The sequence below is a fragment of the Heterocephalus glaber genome, unplaced genomic scaffold (assembly GCF_053883595.1).
Source record: "Heterocephalus glaber isolate CG9 unplaced genomic scaffold, H.glaber_assembly_v1.0 deba00001564, whole genome shotgun sequence".
Taxonomy (NCBI): Eukaryota; Metazoa; Chordata; class Mammalia; order Rodentia; family Bathyergidae; genus Heterocephalus; species Heterocephalus glaber.
This window is the reverse complement of record NW_028258351.1, coordinates 16,264,789-16,286,932: the sequence shown is the minus strand read 5'-3', so window position 1 is coordinate 16,286,932 and position 22,144 is coordinate 16,264,789. Positions and strand designations below refer to the sequence as shown.

The window sequence follows — 22,144 nt, the reverse complement described above, 5'->3', positions numbered from 1 at the left end:
GCTCATTGACTACGCACATGTCCCTCATTCATAGGAAAAGGTCTCTGTCACCACTAATTAAGTTTTCTCTAGTAGAACAAAAATTGAGGACCGCAGTACCATGTAGTCTTGGAGAATCTTGTAGTCTTAGAGAACTTCTACATAATTTAAAAGAAGAAGAAATCATGAAAAAGGGCCTTGATACAAAAGAATCTCTGACTTGACAAACCTTGCAGTACCCAGTGCACTTAAATTGAAGCTGCCACAGAATAGAAAATGATTTGTAACTTAAATACATGTTAGAAGTGTAACACTGTTTTTCAAAGATGTAAAAGATCCTAAATACCAAAAAGAAAGAAAGAAAAAATGACTGAGGACTTTCCAGAAATAAAAAAAAAAGAATTCTTAGATTTGAAAAAAATTTTCTTCACATGCTAAGCATGATGAACAAACAAAAATTTATTTCTAGTTTCACATTTTAGTAAAACTGAAGAACACCAAGGATTAAGAAAAAATCCTTTATCGGGCTGGGGATTTAGCTCAGTGGTTCCAGCACCTGCCTCGCAAGTGCAAGATCCCGAGTTCGATCCCCGGTACCAAAAAAAGAAATCCTTTATCCACATTCCAAAATAATCAGTGACAGTATATCACACTTCTTGTGGAAAATAAGTCTGGGAGAAGTTTCCCATTTAGTAGTTATAGGTTATAAAAACAATTTAGGGAGAAACATTCACTTTGTTATTTTGAGCATTGGTATGTCAGTATGCTTACCTAATGTTTGGTAAATGTAGTAAAATGTGTGTGTGTGCTAACGCGTGTATGTGTCATTGCCATTGATCTGATGTCTTATGCTGCAATTTTTTTTAAAAACTTGAATGTTCTTAAATTTTTATGTTTAATAAAATTATCTCTTTAAAAAAAATAAAAAATTAAAAAATCCTAGTACCATGGAAAAAGTAGATTACCTCAAAACAAGGACCAAGGATCTGACATCAGAGTCTTCATTGGCAACAATGCAAAGAAGAAAATAAAACAATATTTAAGAGAGAAAGGAAAATAAACTTGAAATTAGAGTTGTATACATAGCTACACAATCCTTCAAGAGTAATGATAAGTTAAATATATTCTCAGACATCACTTCAAAGAAAAAACTGAATCTAGAAAGAAGCAGTGATTTGAAAGAAGCAATAATGAACAAATGAATCAGTTAAACATGTTAGAAAAGCTAAATACCTACTGACTGTGATCATTAACTTTATGTTCAGTTGCTGGTGCTAACACTGCAGCACATAGACATTGGGAGGGCAGGGGATGGAGGGCAGTCAAGGGCATCGTGCACTGGACCCTGCCGGGATCCTGGCTCACATAGTCTTGGCTCCACCTCTGACTGCAGCCAAAGCTGCAGCCAAAGTTCCTGAAATGCTCACAACAACAAGCTTTCACCTTAGGTGAGATTCAATTTCTGCTTCAGGACTTATGCAGTTAATGCCTCCAGAGGCAGCCCTCAACCCACGGGGATGGGAGCTGATGGATAAATGCTTCCCTCACTCATTCTCCAGACAGGCAATTACAAGAAGTCTTCTATACGTGCCTCAGGAGGTGTCCAGTGGAATTGAGCCCAAATTGCCCACAGTAGAGAACCCAGGGACACACTCATGTTGGCGACCTTCCCACCCCACTCTCCCAGTGCCTCTCTCCAGCTCCACACCATTACTTTTCACGTGAACTTTCCATATACAAGACCTGACTCAGCCTTTGATTTCAAAATAATTCTAAGCTAAGACACTCAGGTTCTTGTCTTCTTTGAGAGAATCAGAGAGCCATAGTTTAGTTTTTACTAAGTTATAATTTACATCCATTAAATGAATCTTATGAATATAAACCCAGAAAGTTTTAGTGTGTCCACAAACCTGTACAACCATCATCTCTAATTCCAGAACATTTTCATCATCCCAAACAGAAACCTTGTAGCTATTAGCAATCACTGATCTCCCTCTGTCACCATGGATTTGCCTATTCTGGACATTTTATATAAATGGAATTATATAATATGTGGTCCTATGTGACTGACTTTTTTCACCTGGAGTAATGTTTTCAAGGTTCATCCATGTTGTAGCATGCTTCAGTACTTTATTTCTTTCTATGGATAAATAATATTCCCTTGTATGACAGAGCAAAATATTAAACAACCAGAAGCACAATTAACCAATGATGGATGTATCAATCATATTTTTATTTGTAGTGAAATACACATAACATAAAAATCACCATTTTAACCATCTCTAAATCTATAGTTCAGTAGTTTTAAGTATATTCACATTGTTGTACATCCAATCTCCAGAACTTTCTAATCTCACAAAATAGAAACTCTATATTCATTAAACAACTCCCATTTTCCTCTCCCTAGTTTCTGGAAACCACTATTCTATTTTCTGTTATTATGAATTTGACTACTCTAGGTACCTCAAATAAATGGAGTCATATAATATTTGTCTTTTTCTTTTTCAGTACTGGGGATTGAGTCCAGGGCCTTGAACATGCTAGGAAAGCACTGTACTACTGAGCTACATCCTCAATGCTTTCTTTTTTTGAGACAGGATCTCACCAAGTTGCCCAGGCTAGCCTCAAATTTACAAGCCTTGTCTCAGCCTCCAGAGTAGCTGGGATTACAGGCATGGGCTGGCATGCCTGGCAAGATTTCTTTTTTGTAACTAGCTTATTTTACTTAGAAAAGTGTTCTCAGGCCAGGTGTGGTGGCATACACCTTTAGTCCCAAATCTTGGGAAGCTGAGGCAGGAGGCTCACTCGAGCCCAGAAATTTGAGTCCAGGCTAGGCGACATAGTGAGACCTTCATTTCAAAACCAACAGTAACATTATCCCACTGGGCAGTGTGGGTACCATGAGCAACATAGGACTGAATTTGGATGAGGTAGCTGCTCTGATCCAGAAACTGAATTCTGACCCTCAGCTTGTACTTGCCCAGAACATCAGGACCACCCGTGACCTGCAGGACATCTGTCTGAAAAGGGCCACTGTGCAGGGTGCACAGCATGTGTTCCAGCATGTTGTTCCTCAGGAAGGCAAGCCAGTCACCAACCAGAAGAGCTCCAGGTGATGCTGAGTCTTTTCTTGTCTGGGTGTTATGAGACTTCTGTTCATGAAAAAATTAAATATTGAAGAATTTGAGTTTAGTCAATTTTACTTTTTTGTGGGGGGACTAGGTCAAATGCTACTATTTCTTCTTGAATGCTTTTGTGGACACAGCCCAGAAAAAGGACCTTTAGGATGGGAGGCTGGTGTAGTATTTGCTGAGGAAGCCTACAAATGATGGTGGGCAGTGGGATGTGCTTGTCAGTATTTTTTTTAAATATAGGGGCCAGGGATTTAGCTCAGTGGTTTCGCCGCCTGCTGCACAAGCGCAAGGACCCAAGTTTGATCCCCAGTACCCAAAAATAAAAAATAAAATAAAATAAAATATGTTGTTGTTCTCCAGAAATGCTTCCCTATAACAGAGACCAAGCAAGAGGATGAATGATATTCTGAATCACAAGATGAGAGAATTCTGGGCCCAGGATTTAGCTCAGTGGTTCTGTTGGCTGCCTTGCAAGTACAAGGTCCTGAATTTGATCCCTGGTACCCACCCCCAAAAAAAGAGAATTCCGTATACAACTATAGAACCTAGAAAGGAAACTAAGGGAAAAGTCTCCGCTACAAAGGATGCCACGATGGAGGAGATATTCCGAGTGGTGTGCAGCTGTTCAGGTAATCCACCAGACACATTCACCTGTCAGTATCGAGGCAAAGATAAAAATTATCACAAGATTGGTCCCATAACACCCCGGGAGTTTTACAGGGAACATGTCAAACCACTCTTCAGTATAGGAGATAAGATTTGTTTCATGAATGATCCATGACCCTAGCACAAGTACAACAAACTTTACACTGCAGACTACCTGAGCAATATGGTTGGAGGGAGAAGAACTCTGTTTAACAACTAGCCCATTGACTTCTTGAAAAAGATGGTTGCTACTTCCATCAAAGATGAAGAGGCTGTGTGGTTTGGCTGTGATGTTGGAAGACACTTCAACGGTAGCTGGGCCTCAGTGACATGCATGTCTATGACCATGAGTTGGTGTTTGTTGTCTCCTTGAAGAACATGAATAAAGCTGAGAGGTTGTCTTTTTTATGAGTCCCTTATGACCCACACCATGACGGTCACTGCTGTCTCGGAGAAGGATGATCAGGATGGTGTATTTCTGAAAAGGAGAATTTTTGAGCTGAAGACCATGGACACAAAGTTACCTGTGCCTGACTGACAAGTGATTCTGAGTATGTCTACAAAGTGGTGGTGGACAAGAAACAAGTCCCAGAAGATGTGCTGGCTGTGTTAGAGCAGGAGCCCATTGTCCTCTCGGCATGGGACCCCATGGGGGCTTTGGCTGAGTGACACCGCCTCCAGCTCTTTCCTCCTCCCATGGAACCTGATATAGCTGCAAAGGACAGACGGGACTGAAGCCAAACTTACACAGGTGACTGTGTGTTCCCACAGGACACAGTCAGACTTGGATTTCCAGCCTCCGCCAGGAACCTTTTTGGGGAAGTGTGCTTTATGCTGAAACAAAATATTCATAAAGAAGAAAACCAGGAAAAATCAGGTCATGTTATCTACTCTCCTCATCTCCAACAGCTCAGGATCGCTTAGCATTTTAATCAGATGTAATTGTCTTAACCCCATCAAAAAGGTCTTCAGTGTGTGTTGTAATAAGACAGGAGAGGATGAGCATCCCAGGTGTCTGCAGAGGAAAGAGCCCCAAGCTCCTGGTTGCTAGAGTACAGTGCGGGAGGGGTGCCTATGACTTGAGCTCTCAGGGCTCCATGTGGCTTCAGAGACTGCACCCTTCTTAAATGGCAGTCACGGAATTCAATGTTTTCAAGGCAATTTCTCGTGCCTCTTACAGCCCAAGCACAGGAGGAGGTTGATCAGATCTGACATGATTCCTTCCTGTTCTGAAATGTGGGGGTGCAGCTGTGTGCGTTGGGTAAAATAGAGGTTTAGAGAAAGTAGGAAAGAAGACAACCAAAACCTTATCATCACCTTATCATGATCTCAGTTGTAATCAGTAGAGGGAGCTCTGGCGAAATGGTTTAACTTTTGCCTCTGCACTGGGGGTTGGGGGCAGGAGAAGATGATATTCATATTATTCAACTAGATGGTACTGAGAAGGTTTTGCTAAATGAGAATTTAAAACAACAACAACAACAAATAGAACAGAATAACGTCCTCAGGGTTCATCCATGTTGTAGTAAGGAACATATATCTTTCCTTTTTAAGGCTGAACAATATACCATTGTATGTTGCTACAACATTTGGTTTGATGTATTATCAGTCAGTGGAAACTTCGCTTGCTTCCACCTCTCGGTTGTTGTGAATACTGCTGCTATGACCATTTTTCATTCTTGTCGATATTATTAATCTTAGCTAATGTTATGGCATATAATGTTTACATTAATTGAGGTTATTAGGCTCCTGTACATGGCTCATCTTTATTCTTCTTGTTTGTTTACTTGTTTGTACCAGGGATCAAACTCAGGACTTTGCGCTTGTGAGGCAGGCAGGGGAACCACTGAGCTAAATCCTGGCCCATATCTTTATTTTCCTTATTTCCCCTTCCCCTCCTCCTCACCCTTCACACTTTTTCCCTTGGACTACTTCCCTATTGCAAGAGATCCATCTCCTTGTCTCCTTCTATCCATTCTTTATTATTGTCTTTGTACTTTGCCTCACTCAAATAAGAGATACCAAATGATATTTAAACTTGTGTATCTGCTTTATTTCACTCAACATTATATTTTCCAGGTGCACCCATTTTCCTACAAATGTCTCAAATCTGTTATTCTTTATAGCAGGGTAGTATTCTGTTATATATAAATACCACATTTAAGGGCCAGGGATTTAGCTCAGTGGTTTCATCGCCTGCTGCACAAGCACAAGGACCTGAGTTCGATCCCCGGTACCAAAAAAAACCCCAAAAACATTGCAGACTGGTTGGCTAAATACCACATTTTCTTGATCCAATTATCTGTTGTTGATGCATACAGGCTATTTCCAGGATTTAGCTATTATGAATTATGTTGCTATAAACATTAGTATGGGTGCCAGGGATTTAGCTCTGTGGTACTGCACTTGCCTCACAAGCATGCAAGGTCCTGAGTTCAATCCCCAGTACAAAAACAAACAAGCAAAAAAACCATTGGTATGCATGTCTAAAGCTCTTTCAGGAAGATACCCAGCAGGGGGATAGCTGGGTTATATAGAATTTCTAATTTCAATTTGAGAAATCTCCATACTAATTTCCATAATGGTCGTACTAGTTTATACTCCCACCAACAATGAAGCAGGGTTTCTTTTTCACCACACCCTTGCCAGCATTTATTATTGTTTAATTTCTTAATGAGTGTCATTCTTTCTGGAGTAAGATGGAACTTAGTGTTGTTTTAATTTGCATTTCTTTAATGACCAGAGATGTTGAGCATTTTTTTCATATATTTGTTGACCATATTTATTTCTCCCTCTGTGAAGTGTCTGTTCATTTTGCTTGCCCATTTCTTGACTTGATCTTTAATTTTAGGTGGTTTTGAGTTCTTTGTATAGTCTAGATATTAATCCTCTGTCTGAAGAGTAGCTGGCAAAAATTTTTTCCCATTCTGTAGGTTGTCTCTTCACTCTACTGATTGATTCTTTGTTGTGCAGAAGATTTGAAATAATCCCATGTATTGATTCTTGCTGTTATTTCTTGTACAAGAGAGGTTCTGTTTAGAAAATACTTTCCTACACCTATGTCTTCAAGTGTTTTACCTATTTTATCTTCCATTATGTTTAATGTTTATGTTTTAATGTTTACATCTTTTGTTCATTTTGATTTTAGTTTAGTATATGGTGAGAGATACAGGTCCAGTTTCAATCTTCTACACATACAAATAATCAGTTTTCCCAGCACCACTTGTTGAATAGGCTAATTTTCCTCCAACAAACATATGCTTTTGGCCCCTTGGTAAAAATCAAATAGCTGAATGTGTCCAGGGAAGATTCTGTATACTCAGTTCTGTTTCATTGATCCATGTATCCATTTTTGTTCCAGTACCACACCATTTTTATTGCTGTTGCTTTGTAGTATAGTTTGAAATCAGGTATTGCTATGCCTCCTGTTTTGCTATTGTTGCCCAAAATTGCTTTTGCTATTCTGGGTCTCTTCTGGTTCCAGATGGATTCTAGATTTCTTTTTTCTAGATCTACAAGATATGCTGTTATTATTTTGATTGGGACTGCATTGAATCTGTATAACAATGTTGGGAGTGTGGCCTTTTTGACATTGATTCTGCCTATTCAGGACTTAAAACATTAGCCAGAGCAATTAAGCAAGAGAAAGAAATAAAAGGGATACATATAGAAAAGGAAGAATGCAAAATATCATTATTAATGATAAAAGATTATCATTATTATTGTTAACAATAGAAGATTAATTATAAAAGACCCAAAGAATTCTACCAAAAAACTCTTAGAATTAATAATGAACTTCAGCAATGCATCAGGATACAAGATCAACACACAAAAATCATTAGCATTTGTGTACACCAACAATGAACTGGATGAGAAGGAAATTATGAAAATAATACCATTCACAATAGCTTCAAGAAAAATGAAATATCTAAGAATTAACCTAACCTAGAAAGTGAAAGGCCTCTATGAGGAAAAATACAGTACTCTGAAAAAGAAGATTGAAGAGAACATCAGAAAATGGAAAGGTGTCCCTTGCTCCTGGTTAAGAGGAGTTTTTTTAAAAAAATAGAAGTAGGATTTCCTTGAAGAGACCAATATAGTGATTTGTACCACTAACTCGCACCCCCAGCAATGGGTAAGTAGTAGGAGAGTCCTTGTCCCTCACCTCAGATCTAGGGGGAGTAGCTTCAATAGAATTGCTGAGAAAGCTCAGTATGCATCAATCAGTCAATAAACTGTTGAGCGTTCCAGGGACTAGGGTGTGACTGAGGATAAAATAGGGGTCCTCGGGCTGGGGACTTAGCTCAGTGGTTCCTGCCCCTGCCTCGCAAGTGCAAGATCCTGAGTTTGATCCCTGGTACCAAAAAAAAAAAAAAAAATAGGGGTCCTCCATAATTTAAAGAGTATATTAGACTTGACTCTAACTCATACCTCAAAAATCTAATAAGGATGATTTCCATTTTTGCCTATGAAGGATTAACTACCCCCAAAATTGCCCCTTACTACTATAAGCAATTAGAAATCTGAAAAACACATAGGAAACCTACTTTATACATTGAACAACAGGTTCTCCTGGAGAGAAGAGCCATCAGTCACGTAAATGCCCTAACTTACAGCCTGGGGGAAGTTTCTGAGTCACAGTACAAAAAGGAGAATTCCAAACACAGCTCAGTAGTCTCCCTGAGTTGAGGATGGAAAAACTGGCATTCCAAGTTTAAAGCAATTTTCATGACAAAGTACATATGAGGGAAAAATGAGTCTCACAGAAAAAATCTCCAGATGTATACTGAGAACTATCTTGGGGGGTGAGGCTCAGAACTGATGCTCTCATGTATGACGAGAAATTACTGAAGTCAAGGAAAAGAATCACCAGAAAGTAGGCCAAATAAATTTTGGAGCCCACTCCTGACTAGGAATAATCAAAAAGGAAAGAACTTGTAATATATCAATCATTGGGCAGAGTCCTCAGAAGGATCATACGCTAGTAGTAGAGCTAATTAGTTCCAAAGTAAATCTCCCTGCCATAACAAAGCTTCAAAGAGAAACAGAAGATATCAAAGTGATTCATAAGTACTCAACTGCATGCCAGAAAAAAAAGTCAACACTATTTAAAGGAATACAACAAAACACAGCATTCAACAATATAAAATTTACAATACCCAGGACCTATTAAAAAGTGACCAGACATGGACCAAGGATTTAGCTCAGTGGTGCCGCCGCCTGCCTTGCAAGCACAAGGTCCCAAGTTCGATCCCTGGTACAAAAAAAAAATTACCAGACATGCAAAAAAGCATAAAAAGTTTCCCATTCTAGGAGAAAAAACAATCACTGGAAACAAACCCATAAGAGACATAGATGGTAGAATTAGTAAAGACCTTGAAACAATTATTTCTTATCATATAATCAAGGAAAATATGGACATAATGAGGACAGAATTGGAAGATATACAAAAAAATCAAAATGGAACTTCTGTAGCTTAAATATATAATATCCAAAATGAAAATACTCTGGATAGGATTAAGAGCAGATATAATACTACTGAAGAAATGATCAGTGAACTTGAAGAAATAGAACAATCAATTACCAAAAGTGAAGCACTAGGAGAGAAGACATTTAAAAAGAAATAAACAGAGTCATAGTGGGCTGTAGGACAATACCAGTCTAATATATGTGTAACTGGACTCCCAGAAGGAGAGGAGAAAGTGGACAAACAGGAAAAACTGAAATAAATTGTGGTTTAAATTTTACCATATTATATGAAAATTAGAAACCCATAAATTCTACAATCTTGACAAAATTCAAGCCAAAAATATATAAAAGAAAGAAAACCATGCCAAACACTGCACCATAATCAAATTGCTGAAAACCAAAGGTAAAAAGGAAATTTTAAAAGCAGCAAGAGAGATCCCATTTCTAGTCAAGATGGAGTAACAAGGAGTAGTATATTTACCCTTTCAATAAAACAACCTAAAAATAGACAAAGTATATGAAATAACCATTTTAGGGCACTTGACATCAGACAACAATGGATGGTGATCTCTGAAAGATAGGAGATGTCTAGATTAGACGAGTTCCACAATTTCCCCCACTTAACAATTAAATGAACTATTGTGAAGTTTTCATACTATACATGAAATGGTACAACATCACCTGAAGGTAGATTGCAGTGGGATACTATAAACCCTAAAGCAACACTGAAATAACAAAACAAAGCGTTATGGCCAATAAACTAACAAAAGTTAAAATGAAATCATAAATAATATTCAAATGATCCATAAGAAGTCAGAAAGGAAGACAAAGGGATTAAATAATACTAAATAAGGAAAAAGTAATAAATATAAAAGAATGTAAGAGCAGAATTTAATTCAGTGGGAAAATCATCAGTTTTTAAGAAAAAAAGCTACAGAATTTTAATAGATGGATATTCTAGGACAATTTTGAGTTTTGAGATCCATAAACACAGGATATTATTTTTCCATTTATTTAGTATTTGGCTGGTTGTTTGGTTGCTTGGCTTTGTTGGGCGAGACTATACCGGGGATCAAAAGCTTCAATCATCCTAAGCGAGTGCTCTGCCACTGAGACAGCTCCCCAGCCCTGGGTCCTTTTTATCTCTGCCTCTCGAAGGCCTTTTGTAAGTAAAAGAAGCAAGAAGAAGAATATGTATACTGTATAGTTCCACTTACAATGTATGAATCTTCAAAACGTGACTCTTTTGGCAAAGGCAAACATAAAGGCATAGAAATGCGATCAGAGGTTGCCAAGGGCTGGAAATAAGAGGTAAGACAAAGAGCCAAAGGAAACTTTGTTGATGTTGGAAATGTTCTTTGCCTTGATTATGGTGTTCATTGCTGGCTATATATGAAAACTGGTAGATTTTCTTTATGTAAGTTATATCTGAATAAATGTGATTTTAAAATCCAATTTGTTAGCCAGGTATGGTGGTCCACACCTAGTAGTCCCAGCACTCACAAGGGTAAGGCAGAAGGATCACCATGAGTTCTAGGTCAGCCTGGGCTACATAGTGAGTTCAAGGCCAGCCTGAACTACACAGTGAGAACTTGTCTCAAAATAGCAACAACAACAAAACCAAAACAAAAATCCAATTTGTGAAAGGCTTGCTGGCTTATAGTGGTTTTGATAATAAAGTGAAAATAATTAGCTCATTGGAAACTGGCTCCCCTAAAATCAATGGGAGAAAGGATGTGTGATTATTTCCCATGGATCAAATATGAGCCCTGTGGAGGGGTGAGCACAGAGACACTGAAACCTGCCCAGGAGCACCACCTGCAGACAAGATGAGCCCTCAGCAGAAAGAAGCTAAAGTTTGTGAGCCCTGGAGTGGTCAGCTACACCAAGGAAACCATGGGAGAGAGACCCCAGTGATGGTGGGCACTGGAATGTCTTGGAAGAATGTACACAAGCACTCCACTGAGCCAGGTGTGGTGGCACACACCAGTAATATCAGATCTCTGGGAAGCTGAGACAGGAAGATTGCAAGTTCAAGCCCAGCCTGGAAAACTTACTGATTTATCAAGAACTTGCCACAAAATTTTAAAAGGGCTGGGTGTGTAGTTCAGTGCAAAAGCCCTGGATTCAATCCCAAGTGCCCTCAGCACAAAAAAGGGCCCCACTGGATGAAGAGTTAGCTATATACATGTACAAAGTCCAAGAAGTTGCTCTGACAGCTTACAGCTCACACAAGACAAGTCAAAGTGAGACTTTCACTGCCCTCTCCCTGTATAAACACTTCAATGCTGGAGGAACCAAAAGTAGCCAAGTCAGAAGGGGGGAGGAAGGGGAAGGGGAGGAGAGACCCAAGGCTTCTCTTTTCTCTCTCCCTTTCTCTCCTCTCTCCCCCACCCCCTCAGCTTTTTTCATTTTACACCTGTGCTAGTTACTTTTCTTGTTGCTGGACAAAATACCTGACATTCACAAGTTAAAAGAGGAAAGGTTTGTTTTCGCTCACAGTTTGTAGAGGCTTCAGCCTATAGCTGGTTGGCTCCAGGGCCAGGTGGCATGGCAAAGGGGCATGGCAGAGGAGAAACAGTCCACGGAAGGGTAGGCAGGAAGCAGCAAAACAGTGGCAGTGGCAGTGGCGGCAGCAGCAGCATCAAGCCTCCATTTCCCTTTTTATTCCAAGCCTATTGGTTGGTGTCATCGACACCCAGGGTGAGCCTTCCCATTATCCACACCCAAAATTATACTATACCAATTAGTGTACTAATACAGTACCACACACCCTTAATCCCAGTATCACACACTCATGATCCAGCCACTTCTCAAAAGTGTCATCTGTGACCACATGAGGCTTTGGGGGAACATCTAGATACAAGCCATAGCAGTACCTCATCTTCCCAAACAGACTAAGAAGGTGCAAAGGAGATAATTTGTTTGTTTGTTAATTAGTTGGTTGGTTGGTTGGTTGCAGCCCAGGCTGGCCTTTAACTTGTGGTGATCCCTCTGTCTCAGCCTCCCAGATGCTGGGATTACAGGCATAGGCCACCATGTCTGGCACAAAGGAGAAATTTTTAACTTTTAATTGTCTGTTAAATTTTGGAGGCCTGGGGGTTTCTTGAGTGCTCTTTGTTTTGGGGGTTTGTTTTTGGCTTGGTTTTGCTTGTATTTTTTTACATTTTTTATTGTGGTAAAAAATGTATAACATAAAATATACTATTTTAACCATTTTAATTGTACAATTTAATGGCACCAAACATGCTTACATTATTTTTATGCACCCATCGCCAGAACTTTTTCATCATCCCAAAGTGAACCCCTTACCCACTAAACAATAACTTCCATTACCTCCCTCCCCCCAGCCCTTTGCAACCACAATTTTACCCTCCATATCCACAAATTTGAACAAATTATATGGTTTTTAATTGCAGTGACTAAAATGAGACTTTTATAACTTGAAATGGCCCAGAAATTATTTACCAATGGAGTGTTTCCTGAGAAGACATGGGCCTGCCCTACATTTAATTCAAAAGGGTAGTGAATGGCTGGGCATATAGCTCAGAGCACTTGCCCTGGGTTCTATCCCCAGCATCATGAAGAAAAAATGTGTGTGTTGGAGCATGGAGGATTGGCAATGGACCATCCCCTCAAAACACATTTGAATGGAAGTTAGGAAATAAAATTAAAGGTGCCTGTGTCAACACCCTGTGAATCATTTCTTCAACCTCTATGCTACATAAATAAGGAGCTCATTTTACCCAGGGCCAAGAAATCTAAAAGCAGAGAGTCAAGGGCTAATACAGCTGGTTTAGAAGTCACCAGAATCCAGGTTCCTTTTAGCTTCTTGCTGCACCATCTTGGTTGTGGCCCCACCAGCCCCATGGTATAGGTTCAGAGTCTGAGTTGTAGGCAGGAAGAACAGGCAAAGGCTTTTTTGGACAACTGGGGATGTTGACACTGAACTCATGCCCTGTTTCGGTGGTTTAGAAAAATGGCCAGGTTGAAAAACATGCTTCAGAAATCTAAGAAGTATGACAATGTCTCTTGGTAGGGCCAGACTAGTTGACAATTCTCATCTCTGAATACTAAAGTTGCATGCTCAGATCCAAAAGTCTGGAGGCAATGATCTAGCTAGTAGAAGAGCTTGGCCATTAGTTTAATCCTTGGCTATACAAACAGGGGAGGTTAAGGACAATTCTGTTCCTTCAGTTTCTGTAGAGGGAAAGAGTAATAGAAGAAAGGCTCTGGTTATTATTAGCCTATGTCATATAAATGGGCTAAAGATGACCCCTGTTCTTGGCCCCTGAGGTGTTTGCTTTTTCACAATAGGACTGTTAGCTCCAAAGCCCTTTGGAGCTCAAATTTTTACATAAATAATGTAATATATATTATATATATATATATAAACATAAACACAAACATATATATATATGTATATATATATATATATATTTTGGAGATACGAGAGCCCAAGCCACTGCTGCCTTTAGCGTTCTTTGACCCAGAAGCACCTTCTTCCAGACAAGCACCTCTGCCTGGGGAGTTCCCTCGCTATCTTCCCTTTCTGGGTGGAGGACCTACAGCTCCATCCCTAGAAGAGCACCTGCTAAGAGGGACTTCCCCTCACAGGCAACATTGTTTGAGCTCCACCCAAATCAAACTCACTGTGTGATACTGCCATCTCGTGGTCATTTTCTCCCTCTTCAGTCCCTGTGTCCTAGACCTCACCAGGAATCTAAATAGTATCCCAGGGCATTAGAAAATCCAGATAATGTTAGGGTAGACAATAGGCAGCCAGAAATTTAACCAACATCTCCTATAGTAGGTACAATACATAATGTCTAAGAGACTATAGTAGGTAATGTCTAGCAGAAATCAGACTCTCAGTACAATGAAAAAGCTGGTAAAACACTTGTGATTAAGTGACTTTAAAAAGCAATTAAAGCTGAGTGTAGCAGGGCACATCTGTGATCCCAGAACTCTGGGAGCTGAAGCAGAAAGATTTCAAGTTTGAGCCCAGTTTGAGGAACTTAGTGAGTTAGCAAGACCCTGCCTCAAAATTGAAAATAAAAAAAAGAAGGTCTGGGGATGTAGCTCAGTATGAAAGACTTGAGTTCAATTCCCAATACTGCTAAAGAACGAGATGAAGTCAGAGAAAAAGAAGAAAAATAAGAAGGAACTACATGCTACTGGGGAAAAGCCAGAGGCACATCAGAATTCATCCTTTCTGCCCTAGAATTATTATGAAAATAAATTGAAAAGGAATGACTTCTTACTGGACTTGAACTTCTTTCACCCTGGGTCTGGAACTAAGTCACACTTCCTGAGAGTCAGCAGGATCAGGACAACACTGATGTCCTTCTTGCCTTCTTGAAGTTTTAGATGTTTGGAGCCATTGTTGATCTGCAGTGCTGCTTCTACCTCCCTCCTTCCATTTCAAGCTGCAGATGACCTTTGCCGGAAGGAATTCCTGGAAGTACAGCTATTGGTGTTATTAACTGTAAGCAAAAGATATACTTCTTCCTGGCTTAAATAGAAGAGAAACTTGTGAGAGGTCTGTAGGCACAAGAAGTGGATGGTGGGGATGGGGATTGTTGGGGAGCAGGCTTAGAGGTTATGCAACCAGGACCAGTCTTCAGAATCACACTGCAGAAATGTCTGGTGAGGGCACCACTATCTGCACTTCAAATGAATATCAGCTTCCACAGCTTGCAACCCTGACACCGAGCAGTTGGTACTGTGATGCCATAACTGAGGTGAGACTGTGAAGGTGTACTGCTGCCCTACCACGTGAAAACAAATGATTTCTGGATTCTCAGCTTGTTGGGACAGAGAACAAAACATTTGTCAATGACTATGATTATTTTTCCTAGTTAAAAAAAAAATACTTAGAATAGTAGCTGCCATTTGAATTATCTCTTTTTATTGTTATTTTCCAGCATTCATCTGTCTTCTACATTAAACCAAACATTACTCAGTTGAAGTAAGATAGGAATCCAAAAGTCCTTCAGGGTTTGTCCTCTCTATGGTCAGCAGATGTTGGACACAGTTTGTCCCAAGTCTTTAATAGTAGCATTTATCTTTTTAATCCCTCCAAGAATGTACAGTGGTACCTCAGTTCATGAACTTAATTTGTTTTACAATTTTGGGGAAGATGACTGCGTTTGTGTTTGTGTGGCAAAGATGGCCGTGGTCATATTTGTCACCTGATGCAGAGTTTGCAAATGGAAGCAACATTTTGCTGAAAGCATTTGTTTGCAAACTGAATTGTTTGTAAACAGAAATGTTGGTGAATCGAGGTATTACTGTAGTATTGATTTTGGTTTACTACTGTGCTTATAAAAAGAGTACTCCAGAGGCTTCTGCTTGATTCTTACTACACTAAAGTCTTTTTCTGTGAGTCTGAGAAGCAATGTGAAGACTATGATCACTGCAGGGTACATTTATTCCAACTGCATTCTCAGAAAGTGTGGAAATAGCCACAGGATGAGTTAAGAATTCCACCAAACCTACTATGAAGTATATATAGCTCAAAGTCCCCTTTATCAAATAACCATCAGAGTCCCCATTCTAATGACCCACAGCAGCACTCTGAAATTATTAGTTCAAGGGGCTGGAGGTGTAGCTCAGTGATAGTGCATATGCAAGGCCCCAGTCCAATCTCCAGTTTGTATGTGTGTGTGTGTGTGTGTGTGTGTGTGTGTGTGTGTGAGAGAGAGAGAGAGAGAGAGAGAGAGAGAGAAAGAAAGAAAGAAAGAAAGAAAGAAAGAAAGAAAGAAAGAAATTATTAGCTTAGAACTAGCATCAATACCTGAAATATGTGGGTATTTTCTTTTTCTAAGTCCATAATTATTCTAGCAAATAGCATATGCTCATTCTTTTTTCCTCTGTGGTACTGAGTATTGAATCCAGGATTTTTGCACTAGCTACATCTCCAGCCCTTTTAAAAATTATTTTTATTTGAGACGGAGTCCTGCTAAGTCACTAAGTTTCCCAGGCTGGTCTCCAAATTGGGATCCTCCTACCTCAGCCACCTGAGCCACTGGGATTATAAATATGGGCCACCACACTAGATAGCATATACTTATTCTAATACCACCTCCAGTATGAGTTGTATTCCTAACTTGCCCAAAAACCCTGTCCAGTGGTTTCTGCAGCTGGAATCACCCTGGAGTGATTTTTTTTTAAATTCTGGACACATCATAAAGAGAGACACCTTGAAAAGAAAAACCAATACTTCTACATTGTCTCCAAATCTATAACTGAAGTCAAATCCTAGCCTTTCCCCAGGAGGCCAAGTATAAAGTCAACTTGGAGAAAAGGAAACACACACACACACATGCACACACGCACGCACGCACACACACACACACACACACACACACACACACACGAATGGCAGATTCTGAGATCTGAGCCAGAGAAATAATGAACAGGAAAGTCCCGTCCAGAGCTCCATGGCATTGTAGAAATGCTGACTGCTGGACCCTTGTCCTTCCCTGTCTCTGGGGTCCTTTTCTGGATGGCAAGAGCAGTCAGGGCTGCTGGAGGACATGCTCTGTGGACTAAGAGGCAACCAACCTTCAACTGTTTCCTAGGCTCCTCACTGTCATCCCCTAGCACCACTGTCTAAGAGGTTCTCAGTGAGTGCCTGTTACATGCATCTGTGTGGGTGGCAGTTATAGGCATCAATTCTCCAATCTAGCTGTAATAAACATCAGGGAACATTACAAATTATCATGAAGCCTACAGCTCACTTCTGGAGAAACTGTTGCACTTGGCATGGAGTTGAAGGACAAGGAAGGACCAGGATATTGGTAATTTTTTAAACCTCTACAGGTGATTCCAGTTTTAGAAACCATAGATTAGGGAGCTAGAAAAGGCAGTGGTTCTCAGTCTTGCCTGCACATTGAAAACACCTGGGAAGCCATAAAAACCATACTGATGAATCTCCAAACTAGATATTCTGGCTTAATGATTTAACTGGTAGATTTGAGTACAGTACTAGGATTTTTTTGCCATGTTCTAATGTGCAGTTATTATCATTAGGATAAAAGAATAAATGAAGAAGGAAAATGTATGAAAGAATTAATGAATCTACAGTCCTACACTGCAGTCTAGGGCTGTCTTGTGAGAATGGGGGTAGGGATTATAGTTGTAGGGGTGGGATTATCCATACCTCTTAGCACTGAGGATATTGAAGCCTGAAGAACAGAGAGAAATATTATGAAAGAACTCATTATTTGGAGAGTCTTGCTCTATACCAAGCCCTGGTCTAAATTAAGTTATTTTCTTATTTAATCTCACAACAACCCTGGAAGAATAGGTAGTTATGCCCATTATACAAGGTGCAGTCAAGACTCCTAGAGGTTAAATGACTTCCCTACCATCAAAAAGCAAATCAATGGCAGCACTGGACCAAACCCAAGTCCACTAAAACCAATGTCAACCCCTACCCCATCCTGTTGGCACCAAAATGACTGGAGCCAACTGCCCTGAAACTGCCTTGGCCCAAGCATCAGTCATCCTCTGAGCCCATGTGGCATCAAATCAGAGCTTAGCTAACAGGGATGTTTAGGAGTGTGGCAATCCATGCTGTTCAGGCCCAGTGCTATGGAAATGAGAAAGACCCATAAAGAAAGGTGCCCAGGGAAAACTCAGCCCCTGCTGTTCTTAGTTGCCATTGTCACCTAGCTAGCCTGGCTTCCTCCAGGTTGGTCCCGGGTTGGAGGAGGGCTGACCGCGGAGCCTTCTGAGTCTGAGTGCCCCGAAGGAGACCGGCAGAGGGCGTGCGTTCTGGGCCTCTCGGTGGACCCCGAGCGGTCCGCCCCGGCCCTGGGCAGAGGAGGGAATCACGATGGATCCTGGAGGCAGAGGATCACTTGCTGAGGACTCAGACCTTCCCGGTGCTGGAACTGCAAAAGAAAATGGCATGGCTGATGTGCTGCTGACCCCTGGGTCCCAGGACTTCCAATTTCCAAGCCTGATATAATCTCTTACTTGGAGCGTGAGGAGGAGCTAGCAAGAGAAATCTCAAAAACAACCAGTCCAGACTGGGAGACAATACCAGAAAGCAGAGAGCTAACTCCAGAGAAGGACTTCTCTGAAGAACCAGCCTCTGGGGTGTTAATAGAAAGATTTCCAAAGGCAGGTTCCAGTGAATGTAAGGACTCTTTAGAGAATGAGCAAGAAAACCATGAAAAACATCTAATCAAAGAGGTTGTCACTCAGAAGAAACTTTCTGGGGAGAGAAGTTACCAATGTGATGAATTTAGAAGTGGTCATTACTTGTTCAACAACACAGAGAGAGAGACTTCATAATTTTGATTCATTTAAAAAGAACTTAAAGCAAAATTCAGATATAATCAGGCATGAGAGAATTTGTGCAGGAAAGAAACCTTGGAAGTGCAATGAGTGTGAGAAGGCCTTCAATTACTACTCAGCTTTTGTCTTGCACCAGAGAGTTCACACAGCAGAAAAACCCTTTGAATGTAATGAATGTGGGAAAGCCTTCAGCCAGAGCATACACCTTACTCTTCACCAGAGATTTCACAGTGGAGAGAACCCCTGTGAATGTCACCACTCAGCCCTTATTCGGCATTATATAATTCATACTGGAGAGAAGCCCTATGAGTGCAGTGAATGTGGGAAGGCCTTCAATCAGAGCTCATACCTCATGCAGCATCAGCAGATTCACACTGGAGAGAAACCTTATGAGTGTAATGAGTGTGGGAAAGCCTTAAACCAGAGCACATTCCTTACCCAGCATCAGGTCATTCACACTGGAGAGAAACCTTACAAGTGTAACAAATGTGGCAAAGCCTTTAGTGACCACTCAGGCCTTATTCAACACCAGAGAACTCATACTGGGGAGAGGCCTTATGAATGTAATGAATGTGGGAAAGCCTTTGGCTACTGTTCAGCTCTGACTCAGCACCAGAGAACTCACACTAGGGAGAAATCCTATAAATGCAGTGATTGCACCAAGGCTTTCAGTGACTACTCAACCCTTATCCATCATCAGAGAATACACACTGGCAAGAAACCTTACAAGTGTAAGGACTGTGGGAAAGCTTTTAGCTAGAGTTCATCTCTTACAAAACATCAGAAAACTCACACTGGCAAGAAACCCTATACATGTAAGGAATGTGGAAAAGCCTTCAGCCAGAGTTTGTTCCTTTCTCAACATCAGAAAACTCATGCTAGAGGGAAAACCAGGGAATATGGCCAAGCCTTTAGTGAGCATTCAGCCTTTGGCCAACATAAGAGAATTCATACCGGATAAAGGGCATATTCAGAATATCATCATGAAGCATTTACCATACATGCTGTGAGGGCTACAAACAAATTTAAGACTGTTAGTTATTGAGAAGTCATTGTAGATGTAGGGTATAGCTTACTTAGACTGAATGAAAGGTTTTACACTTTTTTAAATGTCCTAATGGAGGACACTCTAAATTTCCCTGGGGAAAGAGGAAGTTTATTTCTAACACCATAATGTGTATGTAAGTGACCAAATCCTTGAGAGAGAAATAGGGTGTGTCATGGTGGAAAGAGGACTTGTTGGCTGGACGTGATAGTCTTATGATGCTGAGAGCCCAAAGTTATAAAGAAGCAATGATTCTTATAGGGAAATTACAGATCAAGAAATAAGGGATTGAGAATTCCTAATGAGTTTGTCCAGGAACAGTGAAGAAATAGAAGTTGTCCTTCACCCTTAATTGTAGGACACAAAAGAGATAAATGGAAAAGATAGACTAAGAATTGGGGGAAAGATCCCAAGAAGTGTTGCTTGAGATAACTATTCAACTGAATATTTACAACTAGGAAGAAATTAGACTTGTTAGTTGGTCAATTGCAGTTCCTGCGAGGGCAGCTTTACCAGGAATCTAACAGCCTAGAAAGAGAAACTAGAGATCTTTCATGTGTTCAGTCTATTTTAAGCTATCTGAATTACCTGAGAATATTTATTTATAAAGATTTACCTCAGTTCTATGTAGATTGTACCTTAGATTTTTTTATACCATAGTAAAATTTAATTGTAGCCTTGCAAAAAAAAAAAGAAAGAAAGAAAGAAAGAAAGAAAGATGCCCAATACCCAACCAGTGGAGGTATTGATCCCAAAGAGCTTGAGTCCACATAGATGTAAGAACACAGGAAGGTTGGCTGGGCAGGGCAGGCCCAAGAATAGTGTCCTGCTGGACAAAGGAAGCCAGTGCTAAGAGCCCAGAGGCCAGCAGAGGATGGGGCTTGAGTTATGGGCAGCACAGACACTGAGGTTCTAGCTGCCTGTTCTTTTTATTTTTATTTTTTAAAATTTTCCCCTCTAGGTATAAACATCAAAAAATAATCCAACACAAGGACACACCACAGAGAGACAGAATTTAATTAAATAGATCTCCATTGTAGTGACAGAATTTCTCTACCCTAACTGGTCTTCTACCCACAAACCAAAAACAATAGAGAAATGAGAAAGCAGAGCAAAGATGCCTCTCAAAACCCAAACTCTCCAAAAGTAGATCTCACAGACACTGATGAAGAGGAAGCTATAGACAAAGAATTCAAAAACCAAATGGTCAAAATGTTTGGAAGATAAAAGAAGAAACATATAAGCAAATGCATAAGATGTTTAATGAGCTGAAAGAGTATTTAATTAAACAAAGGATTTTACAAATAAAATGTTCAAAGAGCTTAAAGAAAAAACAATAAACTGATTAAACAAGTCAATAAAGGACATGAGTGACTACTTTGGTAAAGAATTAGAAAGTATGAAAAGAAAACAAGTGGAGACAGATGATATGAAAAATTTAATGGAAAGTCTAGATAGCAGACTTGACCAACATGAGGACTGAGTGTCAGAAATAGAAGGCTAGGTGAGTGCAGTCAATCATAAACTGAATGCTACCCTAAAAATGATAAGACACATACACCCTGGATCCAACAGTTGCTAGATGACTCAAAAAAAAAACCCTCAGAATTATAGGACTAAAGGAAAAACTAAAAGATGAATCAAAAGATATAAACATTTATTCACTGAAATCATAACGGAAGTTTTCCAAATCTATGGAAAGAATTTAATATTTCAGTACATGAGGCATATAGAACCTCAAATAGTCAGGATTAGAAAAGAACCTCTCCACAATACATCATAATCAAAATTCCAAAAGTTCAACAAAAGGAGAAAATACTAAAACCTATTAGAGGAAAACAGCAAATAACCTATAAAGGCACACCTGTCAGAATAATTGAGGATTTCTCGAACAAACATTAAAGGTCAGGAGAGCTTGAAGCGAAGTTTATCAAACCCTAAAAGAAAAGAATTCCCAATTCAGACTTTCAGATCCTGCAAGATTAGCCTTCAAAATTTATGGAGAAGTAAAGAGCTTCCGCAACAGAAAAAGAATTAACATGTGCTATGTACATGTAACAACTCCCTACCAGGAATGTTATCATTATATATTCCAAACATGTACTAATAAAAAAAACTGAAAAAAAGAAAAGTAAATAAGTATGTTTTTAAAAAAGACTTATCACAACAAAGAAATTCTAAAGAAATATATGAGTACTAACGCAGCATTGCCAGGGCTGGGGATTTAGCTCAGTGGCACCAAGCCTGCCTCACAAGCACAAGGTCCTGAGTTCAAACCCTGGCACCAAAAAATAGAAAATAAAAATAAATCGGGCCAGGGATTTAGCTCAGTGGTTCCACCACCTGCCTCACAACCACAAGGACCCGAGCTCGATCCCCAGTACTAAAAAGAAAAAAAGATAAATAATTAAATAAATAAATAAATGGCAACATTGCTGAAAATACTTAAGGAAATCCTAGATAGAGACAGGGAGGCTACCAGCACCAAAGACCCCAAAGAAAAATATACATCTAACTGGGAGAGTAGTTAAACAAAAGGAAAAAAATAACAGAATCAGCA

The 22,144-nt window shown here is 39.9% G+C and overlaps 2 pseudogenes; both read left to right on the top strand.

Moving 5' to 3' along the window:
• Positions 1 to 2,879: 2,879 nt before the first annotated feature.
• LOC101701310 (bleomycin hydrolase-like) lies at positions 2,880 to 4,512 on the top strand (annotated as a pseudogene).
• Positions 4,513 to 18,054: 13,542 nt separating this feature from the next.
• Positions 18,055 to 19,500, top strand: LOC101718605 (uncharacterized; annotated as a pseudogene).
• The last annotated feature ends 2,644 nt before the right edge of the window (positions 19,501 to 22,144 follow it).